Source organism: Mastomys coucha, unplaced genomic scaffold (genome assembly GCF_008632895.1).
Source record: "Mastomys coucha isolate ucsf_1 unplaced genomic scaffold, UCSF_Mcou_1 pScaffold7, whole genome shotgun sequence".
NCBI classification, from domain to species: domain Eukaryota; kingdom Metazoa; phylum Chordata; class Mammalia; order Rodentia; family Muridae; genus Mastomys; species Mastomys coucha.
This window is the reverse complement of record NW_022196913.1, coordinates 5,795,633-5,801,249: the sequence shown is the minus strand read 5'-3', so window position 1 is coordinate 5,801,249 and position 5,617 is coordinate 5,795,633. Positions and strand designations below refer to the sequence as shown.

The window sequence follows — 5,617 nt, the reverse complement described above, 5'->3', positions numbered from 1 at the left end:
ATTTTTCTATTCACCCTCTGATCACCACCACCACCACACTTCTTTAATCCACACTGTTGGTTTCTTTTCCCCTTCCTGCTTTCTTACTATGTATATGTGTGTATACAAATGGTTAAATTCAGATTGGAGTCATTTGGAAGAGTGAACATTCCCTAGCATTACTCTCTCTCTTCTTTCTACTAAGGATAAAATAAGGAAATGTATTTGGGGAATAAACAGTTGATATTCAATTTTAGTGCAGGCAACTCCTGATTTCTTCTAAGAGAGAAATAAATAAGTATGAGAACAGGAGAGCAAGGAATGGCAGAGAAAATATATTTTGCATGTCTGAGTTATGTCTCTCAAGAATCCATAGGATTTTGCCTGCTTCTAAAACTTTCCAGGTTTGCCATCCAGAGTCAACACACTGCGTTCACTGTGGAAACCCCTACCAGCATCTAAGGGCACAGGACTCAGCCAGTCACAATTATTCAAAACTAATAGAGAAGCCTCCTTTGGAAACTGTAAGCCCCAGGCAGGCCTCTCCGAATCACAGGGCAAAGCCTCTGAGATGCTCAGGCCCTCCTGCTGAAACCTCATCTTTCACTTCTGCCTTTGGGTCATTTCCAAACAGCAGGGCTCCAGACAAGCTCTACCTTAGGAGGAGCCAAGGCTAAGTACAAGCGGATGGAGTTTCACCGAGGCTCAAAGTATTTTTACCTCTGAGACTTAACAGTAAGTCAGGACCTTGCAGTAACATGATCATTTGTTGTTTTAGCATGTTAATCAGCCTACTGAGTTATCTCCTTATTAAAATAATAATAAAATTAAAGATAGATGGACCTATCAATCCTAGGCCACGTTAGTTCCTTAGAATAAATATTTAATTACAGAGTACTTTATTAATTCTTATTTAACCAATCAGTTAAAGCAGGTATTAGGGGAGAAAAAGTTTGAATCAAATTATTGGAATTCTGGTTGCAATAGCTATTCTCCTTTGGGAGCCTCTCCATGTTTGCCTTCCATGCCCTGTTACTCAAATATTCACATGGTTACTACACACATAGAGGTGAAAGCCTTCAGTACTTTGAGTTGATGTTGTCATCAGTGTCCACAGTTAGACAGGGTAAATGGAACATTTGTCCTTCATCCCTGGTTTTATCTCATCCTTGGCCTTGCCCATTTTTCTGGAAATGCAGAGCAAATGCCAGCAGACCTGATCTCTGGGACTGGGAAGGGAGATGAGATTTATAACCTGCTTTATCTTCAGACCTTTGCAAAGTAAGTTGTGGAGAGTCTCTGGACTCTCACGGGCCATGCTGCTGGTTACTAGCTACATTCAGTGTTTATGTTCAGAGCAGAAAGTCATTTTATGAAAATTCATTCCATGAATGTTATGAACAAGAGCAGAAGTGGCCTTCAGAAAGGACACTGATGATTAAAAAAGAAACAAACTCACTGTAAACTGTAAAAGCACTACCTGTAACGATCATGTGTTTTCTTTTCCATGAATACATAATGTACAGCCATTGCAGATTTGGCTGAGATTCTGTCTCCTGGCATAGGAAGAATATGTATTGGCTCTGCTGCTGATGGTTCTCTCTAATCAAAGCTTGCCCAGTGATGCCAAGGAAATTGATTCTGTTTTGAATGGAAAGTAATACATTGATCTCTTCTAGTCATGCTTTGAGTATCTTTAACCACTAATTAGTTTACCAAAATTTGAATTTGAATTCATGATAGTAGAGTGATTCATAGGTTGTGATAGTGTGAAATGTGTGTGTGTGTGTGTTGTTGTTGTTGTTTTGTTCATTTGATTTGAAACAAGATCTTATTGTGTAGCTCTAGCTAAGTATGTAGACCAGGTTGACCTCAAACTCAGAGAGATCTACCTTATGCTGCTTCCCAAATGCTAGGAGGAAAAGTGTGCACCATGATATATGGCCTTGTTACATAATTTTTTGAAAATATATTTAAAATTGAAATGTAGAAACATTTAGTCATAGTTTACATTTTGTGGAGTCTACAAGAGTAGATATTTATATTTTTAAATTAAAGTATAATTGCATCATTTCAACCCTTCCTTTTCTCTTTTCAGCCCCTCCGAAATCACCTTCCTTCAACTTCTTCCATGGACTCTTAAACTGACAGCCTCTTTTGTGTATATAAATACAAACTTCTGAGATTGTTTTTATTGTCAGTGTATATAGGTTCTAGACTTATTAAATTCGACTACTGATTAGGGAGCTCATCCAAGTCATCATTGCCTGTAGTTCCTGGTCCAGATATGTGACCCTTTGAGATTCCCTCTTTTCTATTAGCCTGTCTATTGATATTAGAGTTGTTGAGATCTTGTTTTCACAGCCCTTTTATGTGAGACTTTCACTGCAGCCTTCAGGGTATTCTGCCTCTTATAATTATTCTGCCTCCTTCTTTTGCCATGTTCCCTCAGACATAGATGAAAGAGCTGAGATGTAGATGTGTTCATTGGGACTAGCCTCTCCAGGACCTCTGAACTGTGTCCAGTTCCAGGCAATAGAAATTGTAATATGTCAGAATACATAACTTTATATGCTAGCCCTCTACTTTAAACTGTTTTATTATGTGAACAAGTAAAACACAATTACAACAGAGACATTTTTTTACTTTTATGATTCTTGTGTCATTCCAAAAGATAATGTCATTACATCATTATTTCTTCCTTTCTCCTCTTTTTTCTCCTCTTCTTTGTCACTTTCGCTTGTATTGAGCTGGCAATAGACTTGTGACTCAGTCTCAGTTAATCTAGGTAAACATTTTCCCACTAACCTGTACACCCAACACCTCCAAATCCAGTTTCTTTTAGTTTGTTTCCAACCAGAAGTTTAGAAGGTAAATTTACTATTATGCTGCTATACTGATACAATGACACACATCAACTCATTGCTACCCTGAAAACATAGGATTCTTTCTGTGCATCATGTAGGAAACAAGCCATAGTGCTAAAGAAATTAAAAAACCAGTTCTTTTCTGACCAGCCACAAGGGTCACAACACACAACCTCTTTTTGTTTTTCACACTGTTCTTTTTCATTGATGTACTTAGAATCTTGGATTATTATTTTCCTTCTTAAGATCATAGCAAAAGTCTCCAGAGATAAGAGCACAATTACTTCATGTTCCATCAAATTCACAAACAAATAGAGGCACTGATTAGAAGACTGTTAAGATTTCTGAAACTTATCATCATGTCCCATGGAAACTAGTAGAGTTCGTCGACTGTGTATAGCTGGCTCCAAATTGTCTCACTGTGTGCTTCCTTTAGTTAATCATTAATATTTTCTGGAGCCCTAAAAACTCTGAGCATCTCTGCCAGACAGTAAGCTATTCAGAAGAGAAAGGATGTATAATTTGACAAGGCTTCTTTTGATTACTTGGACTTAATACTATATTGCTTATTCATGCAAAAATAGATTCACTTGCTAGAACTCAGAAACACTTTAGAGGATACCACAAATTCAAAAATATTGAATACTTATCATGTTATTATGGATCTTGAAATAGTTTTAAGAGGTAAACTAGTACAAAGAATCTCTAGGCTGAGGATATAGCTGAGTAGTAGAAAGCTTGTCAAAAATAGGTGAGTGTCTTGATTCAATGCCATTGTTTATGTTTTTAAAAAATCTAGTTCTCAGAGTATGAAGAAAATAGGAATTTCTAATTGAGATGTAGTACTACTTCAGTAGTATTTTCAATTCAAAGATTACACAAATATTATACATCTTAAGTAAAAAACCTAGGGATGAATGAACTATAAAAATACAAAGTATTATAATTGTAGGTAATTAAGATATAATGTACAGGTTTTCTTTTTGTTTTTAACCCTTGGGGAAAATAAAGCATGCACAACTAGTGCTGATGATCTTAGCCAACTTTTCTTCCTCTTTTACTTTCTGTAATAAGATTTTGAAAGCAGCACCATCAAGTAATTTAATTCATCTGAAGGTGCTTTCCCTCTGATTTCTAAAATAAATGAAGCCACATTGCCTTTTTTATTCAACTGTTAAATCTCCATTGAAACAATAATATAAGAAAAGATGCACATTACGAGAAAAAAATTCTTTCATTCTGACCAAGATGGGGGTAATTAGAATGTAGTTTCACTAAAATGAATCATGCTAAATTCCCACCTATTATCTACCTAGCATATCCAGTCACCTTCATAATTATCCAAATTCCAGTCTGATCTAGTCTTTACCAGAATAAGAAACCTATGATTTTGACATTATAAAAATTGACCTGGGTACCAACTCCATCTGAATCACTGGAGTGGTCAATCATTACAACCCTAGACCTCATCAAAATGTATGCAGTCAGATTTTCCATGGAACTATTTATCCAAACTATTATATTCTGCTCCTACATAATCAATTAATCTAAAACTATGGTGATTTAGTATGCCTGTTGAGCACAGCCTCATCATGGTTGTCATACTCCAGTACTCACAGCTTGCTCAGCATATTTTCATAGCTTCTTTCCACTTTTTTTCAGACTTGGCTTTGCTGACGTGATTCAGTAGCTTTGGTGAGTTTGATGTAAGTTTTCCTATTTTCCAAGTTTCTTTAGGTATCTTCACTGCATGTTTTGTTCAACCAAGTAATCCAGTGTGGTCAACTTTGTGTTGCTAATTTTTGCCTCCACTGTTCTAAAATGCCAACCCCATATTTACAAATATAAATAAATGGAAGCAAGCAGAATCTGGCTGTTTCCTAAACACAGCTGGGAGACTATGGGGAAGCCATTGTTAGTGGCAGTGTGGATATAAAGAAGAATGGATACACTTCTTTATTCTCAAAGGATTCATACTCTAAAGTCAAGAGCTAATTACCCAACTTAGCTTCACTTATCTTATTTCGGTACCTGACACATATTGGACTCCTTATTATATTCTTGAGTGTTCATCCTGAGGACATTCTAGAAACTTGTACTGTGTTTCCTACTCCAGTGAATTCATTCCCCCTTGACAGCAATTATCTTCAAACAGATAGAACACAGAACTAATGCAAGGTGTCATAATGTATGATTATATCACAAGAACTTAGCATAGAATGTACCTTATTACAAACAGAACTTGCTGAAATAACCTATATTTAACAAATATCTAGGAAGCCCCAGATTTTACATTTATTGTATTAGAAGACAGAGTAGTGAGCAAGAATATGTTCATATATATGATGTGGACTTTCCTCTATTATTTTATTTCATCTCCAAATCTGCTTTGTTTTACAGTCTTGACCGCCCTGGTGGTATGTTTCCTCCTATGCCTCTTTGAACTTCTTCTTGGGAGTTCCTCTTTCTCATCAACCACAATTGGACCTGCTCTTCCTGCTCATTGGTCTCAATCCATATCTCCAAAAGATAAGATGCCCTTCTGATAGTAGTTTCCTTCCTTCTTGGCTTTGGATACCTTGTCATCCACTTTAACACAGCCATGACTTATATGTTGGCCAATTACAATCCCTTGATCTTCTGCTGTGACCATTCTCAGGCTCAGATAACTTTGGTCATGGTTTTTCTTTCCTCAAGCAGGAGCTGATAAAATGAACACAATGTGATACAATATTTGTTCTTATGTTTTTAAAGTATATATATATATATAT

General features: G+C 36.3%; 1 long non-coding RNA gene across 1 annotated transcript in view; it reads right to left on the bottom strand.

Annotated features, from left to right (window-relative positions):
• LOC116082342 overlaps nt 1–5,053 on the bottom strand; it is a 70,231-nt gene extending 65,178 nt beyond the window's left edge. Inside the window, exon 1 of the long non-coding RNA XR_004115255.1 lies at nt 4,878–5,053. This is a non-coding gene — a long non-coding RNA (uncharacterized LOC116082342). The remainder of the gene's footprint in view (nt 1–4,877) is intronic.
• Nucleotides 5,054–5,617: the final 564 nt, after the last annotated feature.